This window comes from Bombina bombina, chromosome 4 (genome assembly GCF_027579735.1).
Source record: "Bombina bombina isolate aBomBom1 chromosome 4, aBomBom1.pri, whole genome shotgun sequence".
Lineage (NCBI taxonomy): Eukaryota > Metazoa > Chordata > Amphibia > Anura > Bombinatoridae > Bombina > Bombina bombina.
Window position 1 is genome coordinate 958,145,905 of NC_069502.1, and position 18,686 is coordinate 958,164,590.

At 36.8% G+C, this 18,686-nt stretch overlaps 1 protein-coding gene across 1 annotated transcript in view; it reads right to left on the reverse strand.

Moving 5' to 3' along the window:
- Positions 1-18,686, reverse strand: part of MERTK (MER proto-oncogene, tyrosine kinase) — a 355,152-nt gene that overhangs the window by 335,203 nt on the left and 1,263 nt on the right. The window lies entirely within an intron of this gene.

The following is an 18,686-nucleotide window of genomic DNA, read 5'->3' on the forward strand; positions in this document are numbered from 1 at the left end:
TTCCAATAGTTCCCTTTCTGGCTGTTTGCAATAAGCAGATTCTGAGCTAGGAAAAAAATAACTGCTTATCTATGTGGGTAATCCTTCCCCTTTAGTTGCATATCCTATGGTACAAACTAACCAAACAGCCTATCTGTACAAATATGGTGGCATGTTTTTCTGTATAGCAAAACTGTGGTGTCCATCTTGGTAACTCTGCCACCATATTGTAAAGGCAAATCATTACACTTTCCTTAAAATGTAAGCCCTGTTTTTTTCAGGGGGCAGGGCATGCAAAGTAGCCATGTGAAGTCCTGGCCTCACCAGGCACCCCTATAGCAATGTCACTAACAATTGCAGGGACAGGTGGGCCCCCTAGAAGCATAGGCCCAGTCTCAATTGAGACCTTTAGGGCCCCTATAGTTATGCCCCTGGTGCTTGTGCACAATTAAAAATACTGCTTTATTTTTTTAACACTTTTGAAAATCAGGTGTTAACTGATATCTCTTGCTGTTGTGCATGCAAAAACGTTAAAGGAATTTAGAAAAGGACTTCACCAAAATCTCTACTTATTGAAATGAATTTTGTTTGCTCCACTAACTTTGCACTTTACTTTGATTTTTAGGGTCGGCCCTTATAGAAATCTATTATCTAAGGCAAACTTCCACCTGTGCTATGCAATATGAATAGTATAGAGCACACTATACTAACATCACATAAATGCAAGCAGCGTGGATTGCTCTCCAGGAATGTTTAAACTCAACGGCGCTTGAATTGTGCACTTGTAATGTAGGCTATACCTGTCCACCTGGCATTGCGTCATGCACACTACGGCTAGTGAACAACGTCACCCCCTGCAAAGGCTGTCAATCTCCCCGGTCAGAAAAGTCCAGGGAGATTGAGATATGTCACATAGATGGTGCAGCGGTTCTCAGCTGCAAGATTGTTCATGCGAGCGTGCAGCCGGATAGTTTGATAAATCTGGCCCATAGTGTTTATTCTCCATAATCTCAGTAACCCAGACATTGCAATGATTTACCTTCTTCATTGACATTAACTATAACAGTAAAGTGATTTAACCTCTAGATTGCCAGCAAAACACTCTGTGATGTAGTCCCCATAATGATAGTAATCTATAGAGTTCTATAATGTACCCCTCACATTGCCATTAACACAAAGAGCATTGCTTTCATTGCCATATTGTCAGTAATATATACTGCCAGTAACGTACACAAATTATTGAACACCCAAATTACCTATATTGCACAGAGCACTAACTTAACCCAATACTGCCCTTAAAGGGACATGAAACAAAAAAACAATTATTTGATGATTTAGATAGACCATGTGATTTTAAACAACTTTCCAATTTACTTCTATTATCTAATTTGTTTTGTTTTCCTTATATCGTATGTTTAATAGGATACCTAGGTAGACCCAAGAGCTGCTGATTGGTGGCTGCACATTTATGCCTCATCTTAGTGGCTCAACCAGCACATTCAGCTAGCTCCCAGTAGTGCATGTCTGCTTCTTTAACAAAGAATACCAAGAGAAGGAAACAAATTAGCTAAATTTGTAAATTCAAAGTGGTTTAAAATTGTATTCTCTATCATGAAAGAAAAATTGTGGGTTTCATGACCCATTAATACTGAGAGTAGTGATTTAAACTGTACTTCTTTTTGTGAAATGGATATGTTTTTGTATATAGTTTTGTAGTACATACAAAAGTCCATTAAGCCAAAATGATAATCCACAGTTTTTCTGTTTACCCGAGAAATCTAAATTTCAGCAGACATGAAAGAAATATGTTGTTTTTTTCTATATTTAAAAAAGGGACATGAAACCCAAAATTTGTCTTTTATGACTCAGATAGAGAATAGAATTTTAAAAAAGTTTCAAATTTACTTCTATTATCAAATTTGCTACGTTCTCATGTTATTCTTTGTTGAAGAGATATTGTGATAGGTAGCATGCACATATCTGGAGAACTACATGACCGGACATAGTGCTGCCATCTAGTGCTCTTGCTAATGTATAACACTGTTACAAAAGTGCTTCTATATATAGTGTTGCAGACGTGCACGCTCCTGAATGTATCCTTTGTTGAAAAGGTAACAACATTTTTTAATAATATAAGTACATTGGAACGTTGTTTAAAATTGTATGTTCTATCTAAATCATGAAACAAAATGTTGTGTTTTATGACCCTTTTAACAGTGACTAAACTAATAAAAATTCCCCATAAGTGGTATAACAGTGATATATATTTTTTGCCCCCCCCCCCCCAGAGTAATTTTGCACTTTATATCTAAACAGCTCATACAACTGATTTATTTTTTGCCCCCCATTGTAAAAAAGTGTGTAACAAAGGAAAATCCAGTCGGTACTTCCAATAAAAGGTAAAATTTTATTCAGTCATTAAAAACAGCAATCTCATAATTCAAAAATCCATATGGTAAAAGACAGGGGTAATGCGATCAGGTCTAACGCGTTTCAGCTCAGCAGAGCAGTATTTATAGACCTCTGATGCATTGCCCTAATGTTCACAATATATACATCTCTGATTAGATAATTAAAACCATGTGTGCAAATCCTGTACTTAACCCTTAGATAGAAAACTATATTATTGAATTCATTCTCAATGTTTGGCTGTTAAAGACCTGTAACTCATTAGAAGAAATGTTCTGTCTACATAATATTATTACCAACAAGTTAATCTCAAAAGAGTAAAGCTATAAAGAATTGATATTTATTATTTTTTGCATAAATATTTATAGGTTTGTAAGTACAATTCATTTTTCTATATACTTGCTCTACATATGAGATTAAAGGACAAACATGCAAAATGCAAAAGTGCATTATAACGCAGTTCATAAGTATACATCATTTTGCAGTTATAGGGAATATGATATTCTTAGTTTTTAAATATTTATATACACATTTTTTATTTACATTTGCATGACAGTCTCTGCTGGTAATATGTGACACAGATAAACTTGTCTCAGTGATTTAAAGTTATAGCCCCTATTTGCATTGGTATTAGGTCAAACTCAAATGTTCTGCATGTGGTAAATAATGTTCCATCTATATCTATGGTTTAATAACTGAAAACACTTTTGTGTAGGAAAACCACTCTGCCTATATTTTGGTTATAAATAATTATATTTAAGGGTCTGCACTAATTCTCCCTAGATTATACAGGAGGAATTTGAGAAATATATAATAACAACTACATAGATAGATTAACTTGTAAGATTATTCCTCTCTCCACTAATTTAGTTAAAACAAATTATATAGGATTAGGTCACCATTAGATTTGTGGTTTTAGAAAAGTTTTAATGGCCATCCATATTTATTTTACGGTCTCTTTATTAAGATACAAAAAGTAAATACAGGAAATATGTACACAAAATATTAAAAAATAAATAAAAAAAAAATTTCAGAACAAAATGGCTTCTTCAGGCAAAAGTCAGTATTTAGTGTCACCTTTCTTGGCACTAAGCACATCTTGAACTCTTTTGGGGAGACTGTCCTGAAGTAATCTTCTGGTACATTATACCAGGCTTTTTTCAGCACCCAGAGTTCTTCTTTAGATTTAGGTTGTCTTTTGTTTATTTCTCTGTCCAGGTGATCCCATACTGTCTCTATAATATTAAGGTCTGGACACTGTGGAGGCCAGTCAATGACTCGCAGTGTTTTATCAGCTGTTTTTCTCTCCAAATATGATTTCACTGCATCCGCAGTGTGTTTGGGATCGCTATTATGGTGCAAAATAAAACCATTCCCAATCAGGCGCTTTCCAGAATGAATGGCATAATGAATTAAAACCTGTCTGTACTTTTCAGCATTCATGAACCCATCAATACGGACAAAACTGCCAACACCACTGGCAGAAATGCAGCCCTAAACAAGGACAGACCCTCCACCATGTTTCACTAAAGCACTCATTCTTCCATCTCTCTCCAAATCTTCTTCTCACATATTGTCGACTATTGGACCCAAAAATTTTACACTTGGATTCGTAACTCCATAACACTCTTTTCCACCGATCTTCATTTCAATCTTTGTGAGCTTTAGCATATCTTAGCCTTTTCACCCTGTTCCCCTTCCGTAAAAGTGGTTTCTTGGCTGCTACTTTTCCACAAAGACCATTCCTGATCAAGCTTCTTGGGACTGTAGAAGGGTCAACTTGGCATCCCAATAAAGCTGCCAGATGCTGAGTCAGGTCTTTGCTGGACTTCTTTCGGTCTCTCAAAGAAGAAACTCTGAGAAACTTCTCATCAGATTTTGAAAGTTTTCTTGGCCTTCCAGTTCTTTTTTGTCCTTGACCTCTCCTGATTCTTCAAATATCTTTATAATAGCTTGAATACCACATCCTGAGTATCCAGTTTGTTTGCTGATTTCCCTTTGAGAGTGGCCTTGCTGATGCAAAAGTATGATTTTATGTCTGTCAAATTCTGTGATCTTTGGCATTTTGAATGGAATGATGTGATTGAAAGTTAGTCTTATTAGCAAGCATCCAATGAATTAAACTCATACCACATGTGTATGTAGTGCTCAAGCATGTCTTGCACAAACCTGGTGTAAAAGACTTTCACAGCAGTCTTATTGACATGAAATAGAAGGAAAAATACAGGGGCCCGATCCGATATGCAGCGTCGCCCGCAAAAGCCGGCGACGCCGGTTTTTGCGTGTTTTTGGTATCCTATATACATCGCCGTATCTAAATGCGGCACGTATATTTCACCCGTCGCTCGCAATTTTTACTCCCATAGGCTAACATGGGACCGCGTCGTAAGTCGGTATCCAATATCCAGCACAAGGCCTTACGTGGCAAAAATGGAGAAATCTTACTCCATTTTCACCTCGCCATAAAATGTAGCCGTAGCAGGCCTTGCGCTGAGTATGGGAGCACCGTAACTCCCTAAAATTCCTGCAAAAAAAAACCTAACACCTAATGCATGCGCAATGTCTATCTACCTGTCAACCGCAATCCCCCACAGCAATAACTAATAGGGATGCACCGATACCGATACTAGTATCGGTATCGGTGCTGATACTGAGCATTTTCACAAGTACTTGTACTTGTTTACAATGCTCCGATGCCTCAGCCGATACTTTTTGAACCCTGTGGGGGAAGGAGGGACGTGAGGGAGCCTTGCGTGAGGAAGCTCCTGCTGTGCTAATAGAATCAGAGAGAGCTACAGTAGAGAGGGGCGGGGACCGCGCTATTGCAGCAGGGAGCTAACGCCTAAGAAGGTAGACAGACACTCAGAGATCGACGGCGTGTGGAGGAGTCAGACTGTATCAAGGTTAGGGGATTTTGCTTATGTGTGCATTATTTTATTATTTAAATATTGCAGCCAGCAGCCGTTACTAAAAGATAGCAGCCAGGTTAGGGGATATTTTTGCTTAAGCCATTATGTCTTGCAAGTCCGTTATTAACTGGAAACAGGGTTGAAAAACACAAACAGCGTTTGAACTGTTAGCTTAAGTTCAAAGGCTGTTTGTGTTTTTCAACCCTGTTTCCAGTTAATAACGGACTTGCAAGACATAATGGCTTAACCAAAAATATCCCCTAACCTGGCTGCTATCTTTTCAGGCATCAATGAATGAGTGCTTAGTGCTTAAAATAATATATAAATACCCCCAATGTCTCTCTGCAATACGTAGTCCCAGAGGCTCCAGCTCATGCAGACCAACTCCCAATCAAGACACACACGTAATCCATACGAGTTGCGTGATGTGAATCCCTTCGTTCTCCACCCTGGTGTCAGACACAGTTTCAGAGCACTTTAACATAGTCCCAGGAGTTGGAGGTACTTAGTCTTGTTTATTAATTATGCATTAAAAACGCCTAAGCAGCGTAGCAGACATAGCAATTTCCACTGATTCTAACACCGGAGTGTGCAGCCAGAAGCATCACAAGTACTGGCACACTCCAGTGTTAGAATCAGTGGAAATTGCTATGTCTGCTACGCTGCTTAGGTAGGCTTACCATAATTTTTAGAGGTGAAACTGAGACCACCTGGTGTGGTGCCCGTGAGGGTGTGGCCAGGGGTGTGGTCAAGGGGGCGTGGCTATTACCGGTCCTTTTAAAGTAGTAGCTTTTATATGCGTAATGTTTTGTGGATACTCTACCCTTCCTCAGTCAAACAAGTGAATCACACAGTTTAAATAGACCATAACACCACCCCCTAGTGAAAAGGGCACCATTACGTTGTCATGGCAACCCATACACAACATGAGCAAATAAATCATTCATCTAAATCTCAGATTCTAAATAATGCCAATCATCAAGCATAATTATCAATTTCATAAAATAGTGAAAAGCGTATACATCACACAATTTAATATCTGCAGTGTAATATGTGTTTTATGTGTCTAATTAAGGAACAGAGCCAAATACTTATAAGGCATAAATGCAACATTGAATGAAATAAGTAAAAAAGAAACACATACCTGCTAAACCTGTTTAAGAGGCTACTCTATACCATAATGCAGGAAGATTACAGCCAAAATGCTATTCTGCATGAAGTAAAGCAAGATCCACGCCAATCCTGCCTGTATGCACTTCCTGTTCATACTCATATGATTCCCCTAAAGGTGTATCACCAGTGATGTCACCAGGGGTCGAAGGGGGGTGTTAAATTCTTAGAAAAATAAACCAAGTAGCCCTACAAAATTTAAAAACCCTATGCTGCTCACTCAGCCTGTATTACTAAATGTAAACTTTGAAGGACACAGACTCTAAGCTAAGCAGGGCTGTATGTAACAAAGTACCAGCATCCAGCTATGCTGGAGAGTCATAGTCCAGTCATTTTGAATAATGTATCCGGGTTTCCGGCGATCTTAAACCCGGATACATGATTTGAAACCCAGAGGTGGCAACCCTACTGGGACAGAATGAACAACTGGGTGGGACACTGGGACAGCGCCTCTAAACCGGGACAATCCCAGTAAAAGTGGGACTTCTGGTAAGCCTATGCTTAGGCGTTTTTAATGCATAATTAATAAACAAGACTAAGTACCTCCAACTCCTGGGACTATGTTAAAGTGCTCTGAAACTGTGTCTGACACCAGGGTGGAGAACGAAGGGAAAGCATTTTTGAAAAACGTTATACATTAGTATTTTTATTGTTACAGTACACAGAGAAGGGCACATTGCATCGAAGTCACATAGTACAATAAAAATACTAATGTTTAACCTTTTTTCAAAAATGCTTTCTTGTTTAAATAAAAACGTTTTAGTGAGCTTATTTTTCACTGCCCAGTAACACACTGTGCAGCATCTCCCCTCCGTATGTGCTCCTCCCCTGTGCCTCTGCCCCATGTGACTTACCGTGTCATACTGTGAGCCCAGACTGACTAGGAAGTGGAACAGGACACAGTGCTGCTGCCTGCTAGCTGTTTAGGATTTCAAGGTAGATGCCCCAATGTGTAATGCATAATGTTTTCCCCCCCAATGTTCCCATCCAAATGTCTCACTGACTGGTCTGATTAGCTGATACAAAAGTGGCCAGGCATTTCTTCTAGTTAGACAAGGAGTTGACTATTAAACTTCTTTTTTAGACATTTGCCACAATAGAAAATAACTTTCTCCTCTCATCTGCACCACATGCTAGGGGTAGAACTCATTGTCCTCCAAGACAGTTTCAAATAATCCAATTGTTAACCCATTGACCACCAGAGGACTGCAGTGAATTGCTTTACACTTTACAGTGCATAGCAGCTTTTCTGGCAGCTATTTGGTTAACTGTATGTGTGTATTACTTGGAGCTGTCTTGGAGGACGATGAGTGAGTTCTACCCCTAGCATGTAGCTCAGAGGTGGAAAGGAGCTGCTTGGTGCTGATGCTGTGATTTGCAAAAGAAGTGAGTCTGCAAAAATATATTTCTACTACACTACTTGTGTAAATGGAATGGTGTTTCTCAATCTACAGCACTTCATCAACCCCTGCACTAGTATAAGCTAAATTATATGGAACTGATCCCTTTATATTTGTGTTTTAAGTTAAAACACAAATATCAAGTGATCAGTTCCATATAATTTAGCTTATACTAGTGCAGGGGTTGATGAAGTGCTGTAGATTGAGAAACACCATTCCATTTACACAAGTAGTGTAGTAAGATTTGAACAGAGAATGGATGAAAGTTAAAAAAAAAGTATATAACAAAAGGCTGTGGCTTGGCCATTCTTCTAATATAGTCTGGTGATTTGTTTGTGCTCCTTCCCAGTGCATTACTGTGCATGTTTTATATCTTCTTGAAGAATGCTGTGCCCATCACAGACATTCCAACCTGCAAAAGCTCATTTCAGGGAGGTGGCTCCACCCGCTACTGCGCCGCCGCTACCCCTAGTGTTGCCACCTCAGCCATGTTTTCCTGGGCCCTTATGAGTTACACATGCTGCAGGGTGTGCAGGGAGGAAAATGTATTGTGTTTCTGGACAGCACTATTCATATTCATTCCTGCACAACCTGCAGCATGTGTAACTTATAACTAGTGTTCTATATTTTAAAGGACAGGTGGCAACCCTAGCTACCCCCCCCCCCTCACAGTTATATATTGGACACCTTGAAACCCTAAATAAGATAGAGACTTATCATTACAGTAGCTTCCCACTAAAGTCACATTAAAAAAAAAAGTAGCTTTATTGCACAACCACATACAACAAACCTATTTTCCAGTGATCGTACGCTTGTTGAATGCTTAAATATTTTAGAATACGAAGTTTAATTACGTGCAGTAAATAAGGTAGTATTTGTGTTTTATTTTATTAGAATCAGTGGGGGCTTGTTATATATTTATTTTTATGTTTTATTTAACATGTTCTGTGAAATTTACTTGAGTTGTTACAACAGGCCAATAAAGCTGCCTTTTTTATATATTTCATAATGTATTTTGAGTTACAGTTCTTCATACTTATAAAGAAGCTATCTTAAAACATTAGTTAGTCTGACTCTGTTGTAATGTGCTTGGGAAACTGTCACATGACAATAGAAAAGTATCGGTACTTGGTATCGGTGAGTACTTGAAAAAAAGTATCGGTACTTGTACTCGGTCTTAAAAAAATGGTATCGGTGCAACCCTAATAACTAATAAAGTGTATTAACCCCTAAACCGCCATAGCCCACACCGCAATAAACCTATTCTATTATTAACCCCTAAACCGCCATAGCCCACATAGCCTATTAAATCTATTTGCCCCTAATCTGCCGCCGCCGCCAACGTCGCCGCCACTATAATAAAGGTATTAACCCCTAAACCTAAGTCTAACCCTAACACCCCCCTAACTTAATTATTATTTAAATAAATCTAAATAATATTACTATTATTAACTAAAGTATTCCTATTTAAAACTAAATACTTACCTATAAAATAAACCCTAAGATAGCTACAATATAATTAATAATTACATTGTAGCTATTTTAGGATTTATTTTTATTTTACAGGCAACTTTGTATTTATTTTAACTAGGTACAATAGCTATTAAATAGTTAATAACTATGTAATAGCTACCTAGTTAAAATAATTACAAATATACCTGTAAAATAAAACCTAACCTAAGTTACAATTACACCTAACACTACACTATCATTCAATTAATTAAATAAATTAACTACAATTAGCTAAAATTAAATACAATTACATTAAATAAACTATAGTACAAAAAAAAACACTAAAATTACAGAAAATAAAAAAAAATTACAAGAAGTTTAAACTAATTACACCTAATCTAAGCCCCCCAAAATAATAAAATGCCCTACCCTATACTAAATTACAAATAGCCCTTAAAAAGGCTTTTTGCAGGGCATTGCCCCAAAGTAATCAGCTCTTTTACCTGTAAAAAAAGAAATACACCCCCCAACATTACAACCCACCACCCACACACCCCTACTCTTAAACCCACCCTATCTCACCTTAATAAAACCTAACACTACCCCCTTGATGATCACCCTACCTTGAGCCGTCTTCACCCAGCCGGGCACAAGTGGTCATCCGATCCGCGCAGAAGTCTTCCTCCGATGGGGCAGAAGAGGACATCCGGACCGGCAGAAGTCTTCATCCAAGCGGCATCTTCTATCTTCTTCCATCCGACGATGAGCGACTCCATCTTGAAGACATCCGGCGCGGAGCATTCTTCCAGCACGACGGACTAATGACGAATGACGGTTACTTTAAATGACGTCATCCAAGATGGCGTCCCTCGAATTCCGATTGGCTGATAGGATTCTATCAGCCAATCGGAATTAAGGTAGGAAAAATCCGATTGGTTGATTTAATCAGCCAATCGGATTGAAGTTCAATCCGATTGGTTGATTGGATCAGCCAATAGAATTGACCTCGCATTCTATTGGCTGATCCAATCAGCCAATCGGATTGAACTTCAATCCGATTGGCTGATTAAATCAACCAATCGGATTTTTCCTACCTTAATTCCGATTGGCTGATAGAATCCTATCAGCCAATCGGAATTCGAGGGACGCCATCTTGGATGACATCATTTAAAGGAACCGTCATTCGTCGTTAGTCCGTCGTGCTGGAAGGATGCTCCGCGCCGGATGTCTTCAAGATGGAGTCGCTCCTCGTCGGATGGAAGAAGATAGAAGATGCCGCTTGGATGAAGACTTCTGCCGGTCCGAATGTCCTCTTCTGCCCGGATAGGATGAAGACTTCTGCCGGTCTGGATGTCCTCTTCTGCCCCATCGGATGAAGACTTCTGCCCGGATCGGATGACCACTTGTGCCCGGCTGGGTGAAGACGGCTCAAGGTAGGGTGATCATCAAGGGGGTAGTGTTAGGTTTTATTAAGGTGAGATAGGGTGGGTTTAAGAGTAGGGGTGTGTGGGTGGTGGGTTGTAATGTTGGGGGGTGTATTTTTTTTTTTACAGGTAAAAGAGCTGATTACTTTGGGGCAATGCCCCGCAAAAAGCCCATTTAAGGGCTATTTGTAATTTAGTATAGGGTAGGGCATTTTATTATTTTGGGGGGCTTTTTTATTTTATTAGGGGGCTTAGATTATGTGTAATTAGTTTAAACTTCTTGTAATTTTTTTATTTTCTGTAATTTAGTGTTTGTTTTTTTGTACTATAGTTTATTTAATTTAATTGTATTTAATTTTAGCTAATTGTAGTTAATTTATTTAATTAATTTAATGATAGTGTAGTGTTAGGTGTAATTGTAACTTATGTTAGGTTTTATTTTACAGGTATATTTGTAATTATTTTAACTAGGTAGCTATTAAATAGTTATTAACTATTTAATAACTATTGTACCTAGTTAAAATAAATACAAAGTTGCCTGTAAAATAAAAATAAATCCTAAAATAGCTACAATGTAATTATTAATTATATTGTAGCTATCTTAGGGTTTATTTTATAGGTATTTAGTTTTAAATATGAATACTTTAGTTAATAATAGTAATATTATTTAGATTTATTTAAATAATAATTAAGTTAGGGGGGTGTTAGGGTTAGACTTAGGTTTAGGGGTTAATAACTTTATTATAGTGGCGGCGACGTTGGCGGCGGCAGATTAGGGGTTAATAGATTTAATAGGCTATGTGGGCTACGGAGGTTTAGGGGTTAACACTAGGATAGGTTTATTGTGGTGTGGGCTATGGCAGTTTAGGGGTTAATACTAGAATAGGTTTATTGCAGTGTGGGCTATGGCGGTTTAGGGGTTAATAATTAGGCTTATTGCATTGTGGGGGGTTGTCGGTCTAGGGGTTAATACATTCATTATTAGGAGTGAGAGGGGGGATTGCGGAGATTATATATATATATATACACACACACACACATATACATATATATATATATTTAGCTCCTCCCTGCAAGAAATGTTTCAGCTAACAAACAACTTGGTTCTATATTATTATGTGCAAAAAAGCAAATTAACTTTGCAATGCATAAAAATAAACTGAGGAAAAGTTGCAAATAGTCGTCATGCCTTCAAAAATGTCATATTGATTGAAAATTATTTTTATCTGCATATATCTACATATATAGGATACACATATCCTTTTGCGGTCCCCACTTTAATTGCATTGGCTCCTAAATGAATAGGGATCTATCAGCCACAATTGAAAAAACTGACTTTTTTTCGGGGGGGGGTTTACACAAAGGATAACAATATGTGTGTTTCTTATCCGATTTCTGGCTGATGGTTACAATTTAAACAAGAGACTGAGAAGCATGGGAAACATTTTATCTCTCTCTGTATGGTACAGTGAGTAAAAAGGTGAGAGTAAAAACCCCTCTGCTGAAAGCAAAACAATACAAAATAATGAAGAGTTTGACACATCTGTACATCTAAACAAAACTGGAGACTTTTCCCACCGAAATACTTAAACAATATTTTTTTCATTGGAGCATAGAATTCTGGGTAAGAATGTGCAAATGGAAACACTGCTGATTATTTCTGAGAAAATCCAATTTTAAAACAAAAACTACAAAAATAATAATAATGTAAGATAACATTTTAGACAATGCAAAAAAAAAAAGTCCTCTTACAAAGCGAGTCTATGTATTTATATTATTCACTTATTTCAATATGCTGTGAATTATTCTCGAAAACCTAGCGCTTTACACAGTGAAAACTAATAAATAAATAACAAACATTAGAAAATCTCACTGTGAAACAAGAATAATACAGTAATGAAATAAAAATATATGTTTATTATGTAGCAGGATATTACTACACTTGATGATAATGAAACATACTTTTCTAATTACAAATAATCAAAAAGAACCCTGAAAAAAATAGCTAAGCTGCCCTTTAAAAAGTAGAATCCCAACTACTTAAAAGTGAATATATACATATAAAAAAGGGAGCGCAAAACAAGCCGCTATATGTGAGATCACAGAGGTTTTACTTCTAAATAATGATATAGTGAAAAGAGGGTTGGCGCTTACTAGAAAATCCTAAATACCTGGTGGATGGGAAAACTCCTCCTCCTCAGTAGTTTAGGTTAAGATCGAATGTGTGAGTATAGATTTCCACTGGCGCTTATAGATTAAGCTAGGATTTACACTACCATCAGAGTGTGACTTTTCTAAGTGAGAAAAAGGGGATATTCTATGTGAATCTGATTTGTATCAGGTGAATCTTGTCCTATCTTATGTGAATCTATTTTTTCTCAATTCAACAAAGGTAGAAAGATAAAGATGTCTGTGGGTCTATGACATCGGGTGTTAATATTTGAGTCCTAATGTGTGGACCAATAGAAAGTGTTTTCCTTGAAATAAAATATAAAGGTGTCTGTGAATACAGACAAATTAGATGATGTCCGTGAAGCGTGTCTTTTATATTATTTTAAAGGGATAAGGTGGTGTGAATAAGTGTTCGTGGAGCTTAGTGAAAAAATAAAATTCAGGGAATAGTAATGGATATAACTTAATTGTTTAAATGTCGGTAAATAAAGATGATATAGGTAAATAAAATTTGTTTAATGAACTATATTAACTTTCGACATATATATATATATATATATATATATATATATATATATATATATAACATTAAGATTCATAAAAGATATTGCAAATAAAACATATCAAACATAGGGACGTCTCCCTATAAGTGATTCTGTAGGTCAAATGGCCTAACAATAGATGGTCTTTAAATATAAAGCTTGAAACAAATAGCCACCTTGTGTGTTAAAAGGTTATTTGGCAAACTGTAAGGTACCTTACAAATGTCCGTTGGGAATCGTATCGAATCGTCACAGCCTATCCAAAGAGAGGTGTGACCTCTAACTACCAATCAAAAACGGAGGCTTGTTGTTTTTTATATTAAGCCGCGAAGGAGCAAAACAGAGAAGGACGCTCACAGAAGCACAACATCGGCTTAGATACGATTCCCAACGGACATTTGTAAGGTACCTTACAGTTTGCCAAATAACCTTTTAACACACAAGGTGGCTATTTGTTTCAAGCTTTATATTTAAAGACCATCTATTGTTAGGCCATTTGACCTACAGAATCACTTATAGGGAGACGTCCCTATGTTTGATATGTTTTATTTGCAATATCTTTTATGAATCTTAATGTTATATATATATATATATGTCGAAAGTTAATATAGTTCATTAAACAAATTTTATTTACCTATATCATCTTTATTTACCGACATTTAAACAATTAAGTTATATCCATTACTATTCCCTGAATTTTATTTTTTCACTAAGCTCCACGAACACTTATTCACACCACCTTATCCCTTTAAAATAATATAAAAGACACGCTTCACGGACATCATCTAATTTGTCTGTATTCACAGACACCTTTATATTTTATTTCAAGGAAAACACTTTCTATTGGTCCACACATTAGGACTCAAATATTAACACCCAATGTCATAGACCCACAGACATCTTTATCTTTCTACCTTTGTTGAATTGAGAAAAAATAGATTCACCTAAGATAGGACAAGATTCACCTGATACAAGTCAGATTCACATAGAATATTTACTTCTAAATAAGCAACTATATGTGAGATCACAGATGTGTGTCAATCATTCACTTTTAAATACTGATATATGTATACAACAATTTATTAAAAACAATGATGAAAATAAACCACCGTTGGTTAAAAATAAAAATCAAGCATATATATTCTAAAAACAAAGCTATAAATCTAAAAACAAATAATATCAATGTCCCAATATATTCTAGAACGATTAATATTAATGAATTATGGTTCAAATGATATCTATATGAGTTCCCAAAAATAAAATAAAATGTAGGAACAGTCCAAAGTTAGGGGAATGAGTTTGGGTAAAAAGTCTGCTGTTAGTGCAACGTTTTGTTGGCCAGAGTATGTGACTCCCTCTTCCTCCGGAATACGAAATTCGCTAATTTCTCCGCTCTTTAAGGTAAATGCTTTTACTACCCTCGGGCACGGCGTCCGATATCCAACTTCTTGGGACACCGCCGTCCTCTGTTCCGGGTCACATGTTAGAAGTTGGATATCGGACGCCGTGCCCGAGGGTAGTAAAAGCACTTACCTTAAAGAGCGGGGAAATTAGCGAATATTCCAGAGGAAGAGGGAATCTTAGACGTTAAGTATCTATCTTAATTGTATCAAACAAAGTTGCACTAACAGCTGACTTTTTACCCAAACTAATTCCCCTAACTTGGGACTGTTCCTACATTTGAGACTATTTTTGGGAACTCATATGGATATCATTTGAACCATAATTCATGAATATAAGTTGTTCTAGAATATATTGGGACATTGATATTATTTATTTTTAGATTTATAGCTTTGTTTTTAGAATATATATGCTTGGTTTTTATTTTTAACCACCGGTGGTATATTTTCATCATTGTTATTAATAAATTGTTGTATACATATATCAGTATTTAAAAGTGAATGATTGACATCTGTGATCTCACATATAGTTGCTTATTTAGAAGTAAAACCTCTGTGATCTCACATATAACGGCTTGTTTAGCGCTCCCTTTTTTGTATGTATATACTTTTCTAAATCTTTAGAAAATATTTATAAATACTTTTGTATTATGTCTGTAAAAGTTCTCCACATAATTTTTTTTTGGGGGGGGGGGGAGAAAAAGAGCTATATGCCCTTCTAGTGTTTTTTGGGGGGTTTTGAGTGAGGTTTTAGAATAGCCATAACTGTTTTTTTATTTTTGGTAATTTATTTTTTCTGTAATGGCAGTTTTTTTATTTTCGGGAATAGTAGTTTTATTTTCTGTTGTGTTAGTTTTTTGGGTTTTTTTTGCTTTTTTTTGTTTTTTTAAGTAAGGTTAGGTTTTGGGTTTTTTAAGTAAGGTTAGGTTTTTCGTTTTTAAATTAAAAGGTACTGTTATTTTTTTATTTTTTTTCAGGTAAGCTTAGTTTTTTTTAGGTGGGGGGGTAATTTATGAGGTGCTAAGTTAGCTGGTTAGGGGGTTTAGATGTTAGTGGGTATTTTGCGGTGGGGGTTGAGGCGATTTCAGGGTTAATAGAGTAGAGGGGTATTTTGAAATGTGGGGGTGTGACGGTTTAGGGGTTAATAGAGTAGTGGGGTAGTTTGAAATGTAGGGGTGTGGTGGATTATGGGTTAATAGAGTAGTGTGGTAGATTGCGATGTCGGGGTGTGGTTGTTTAGGGATTAATAGAGTAGTGTGGTAGTTTACGATGTAGGGGTGTTGTGGCGGTTTAGGGGTTAATAGAGTAGTTTAGTGCAACCGTTTCCTCTGGCCAAACTTTCTCTGAAATGTCACGTAAAAAGTTTGAGCATTAAATGCAATTGCGTTAGAGCGATCACATTTACTTTCAACTTGTAATACGATATTACCGCTCAAAGCCATCTATAGAAAATATAGGGAACATAAATTATGTGAGTTTGATCAGACAGTGCATGCAATTTTAAACAACGTTCCAGTTATATTATCAAATATGCTTCTTTCTCCTGGTATCTGTTGTTGAAAAGCATTTCTTGGCATGTTCAGGAGCAGGAATACACTAATGGGAGCTAGCTGCTGATTGGTGGCTGCACATAAAGTATATGCCTCATGTCATTGGCTTACCAGATGTGTTCAGCTAGCTCCAAGTACTGCACTGCTGCTCCTTCAACAAAGCATAGCAAGGGGATGACGCCAATTTTATAATATAAATAAATTGAAAAGATGTTTAAAAAATTGTATGCTCTATCTGAAACATGAAATGAAAATTTTTTATTTTATATCCCTTTAATTAACAAAATAATTAATAATATTCTATGTTATTTAATGTAGCCTATTCAGCAAAGTTATCTCACCTCATCTTAGTGCATAAAACCCCTAAAGAAAAGTACTACTGTGCATAACTAAATTTAATGCAGGTTTCATTTATACAATATATGTGTAACATGGGAATAAATAAATACATAAATAAATAAACATTGGTTCTTCAAAACTACAAAATCAGAAGAGCCATAGAAATCATACCACAAAAGAATAATATTCAAGAACAGGGGTCTAATTATCCTGCAAGGCTGTGCTACTAAAAAAGCAATACAGTTTACAGTGTTCTAAATATTTTTGTAAGTAAGTACTCCTCTGCATACTAGCTGCCAACACATTTTCATCCAATCATGAAAAAAACAAAGTCAAAGTGTGAGAAAACATTCACAATGGGTATTATTATTCTTGCTTATTCATCTAAGGATGCTCAGAATACCCACAGAAAAAAAAAAAGACACAAAATAAATCAGTATTGAATTTACAAGCATCTAAAGTTAGACCTCCCAACTTAGCTAAAGGGTTAAAAAGACTTATCTTTCAAAGTCACTATGCAGTTAAAGGGACACTGAACCCAATGTTTTTCTTTTGCGATTCAGATAGAGCATGCAATTTTAAGCAACTTTCTAATTTACTCCTGTTATCAAATTTTTCTTCGTTCTCTTGCTATTTTTATTTGAAAAAGAATGCATCTAAGCTTTTTTTGGGTTCAGACTCTGGACAGCACTTTTTTATTGGTTGATGAATTTATCCACCAATCAGCAAGAACAACCCAGGTTGTTCACCAACAATGGGCCGGCATCTAAACTCACATTCTTGCATTTCAAATAAAGATACCAAGAGAATGAAGAAAATTGATAATAGGAGTAAATTAGAAAGGTGCTTAAAATTTCATTCTCTATCTGAATCACAATAAAAGAAAAAAATTTGGGTTCAGTGTCCCTTTAAGTGTTGCTGTCTTTGCTAGCAGCCATAGTTAAAATATAATTATAATCATAGAGAGGATAGACAAATCCTTAGAGGGTCAACAAAATATTATATAGATTAATGGGGAATTCTAGCGCAAATACATTATATGCTCTGATTTGTTCCAGCAAGTCATTTTTCCTCTATCGTTGCATCAACTCTAGGGGGCATATTTATCAAGGTCTGTCGGACCTGATTAATACGCTCGCCGTATTCAGCATTGCACCAGCAGCTCACAAGAGCTACTGGTGCAACGCCGCCCCCTGCAGACTGGCGGCCAATAGGCCGCCAGCACTGCAGGGGGTGTCAATCAACCCGATCGGGTTGATTTCCGGCGATGTCTGTCCGCCTGCTCAGAGCAGGCGGACAGGTTATAGAGCAGCGGTCTTTGTGACCGCTGCTTCATAACTGCTGTTTCTGGCGAGCCAAACACGGGGCATCAAGCTCCATTCGGAGCTTGATACATATGACTAGGCTGACCATATTGCCGCTTTAAGAAGGAACACATATGAAAAATACACGTTAGGGTTCTTATACAAAACCATTTCTTTAAACAGCCCTGACATATGTATTTTTCATATTTGTCCCTTTTAAAAGCGGCAATATGGTCAGCCTACATATGACCCTAGGTGTTAACCCCTGCAAACACATAAATAAAATCACACTTGAGAGCTGCAGAGAACCAATTTTAAAAGCCTATTGACAGTGGCAGTCACTGAACTCTGCCAATGACCGGCTGTGGTCAGCTCAGAAGCAACAACTCTTGTGGCTCTGAGTAGGGCTGTAACTATGTGTTTAAACCATTTGCAGGGGTGCAAAAAAAAGATGAAAATAAAGCTATATGTCAGGGGCCAAGGGGTACTGGCATGTAGCCCTGCCTTCTATTAGCTAATCCTGCTTTTCTTTAAACTTCCCATTGACCATCCTTTACCACTCTGCCACCACATAGCACTGGCATATAAAATGGCACAGCCTTTAAATTTCAGGGCATCTGGCACCTTTTGAGATTT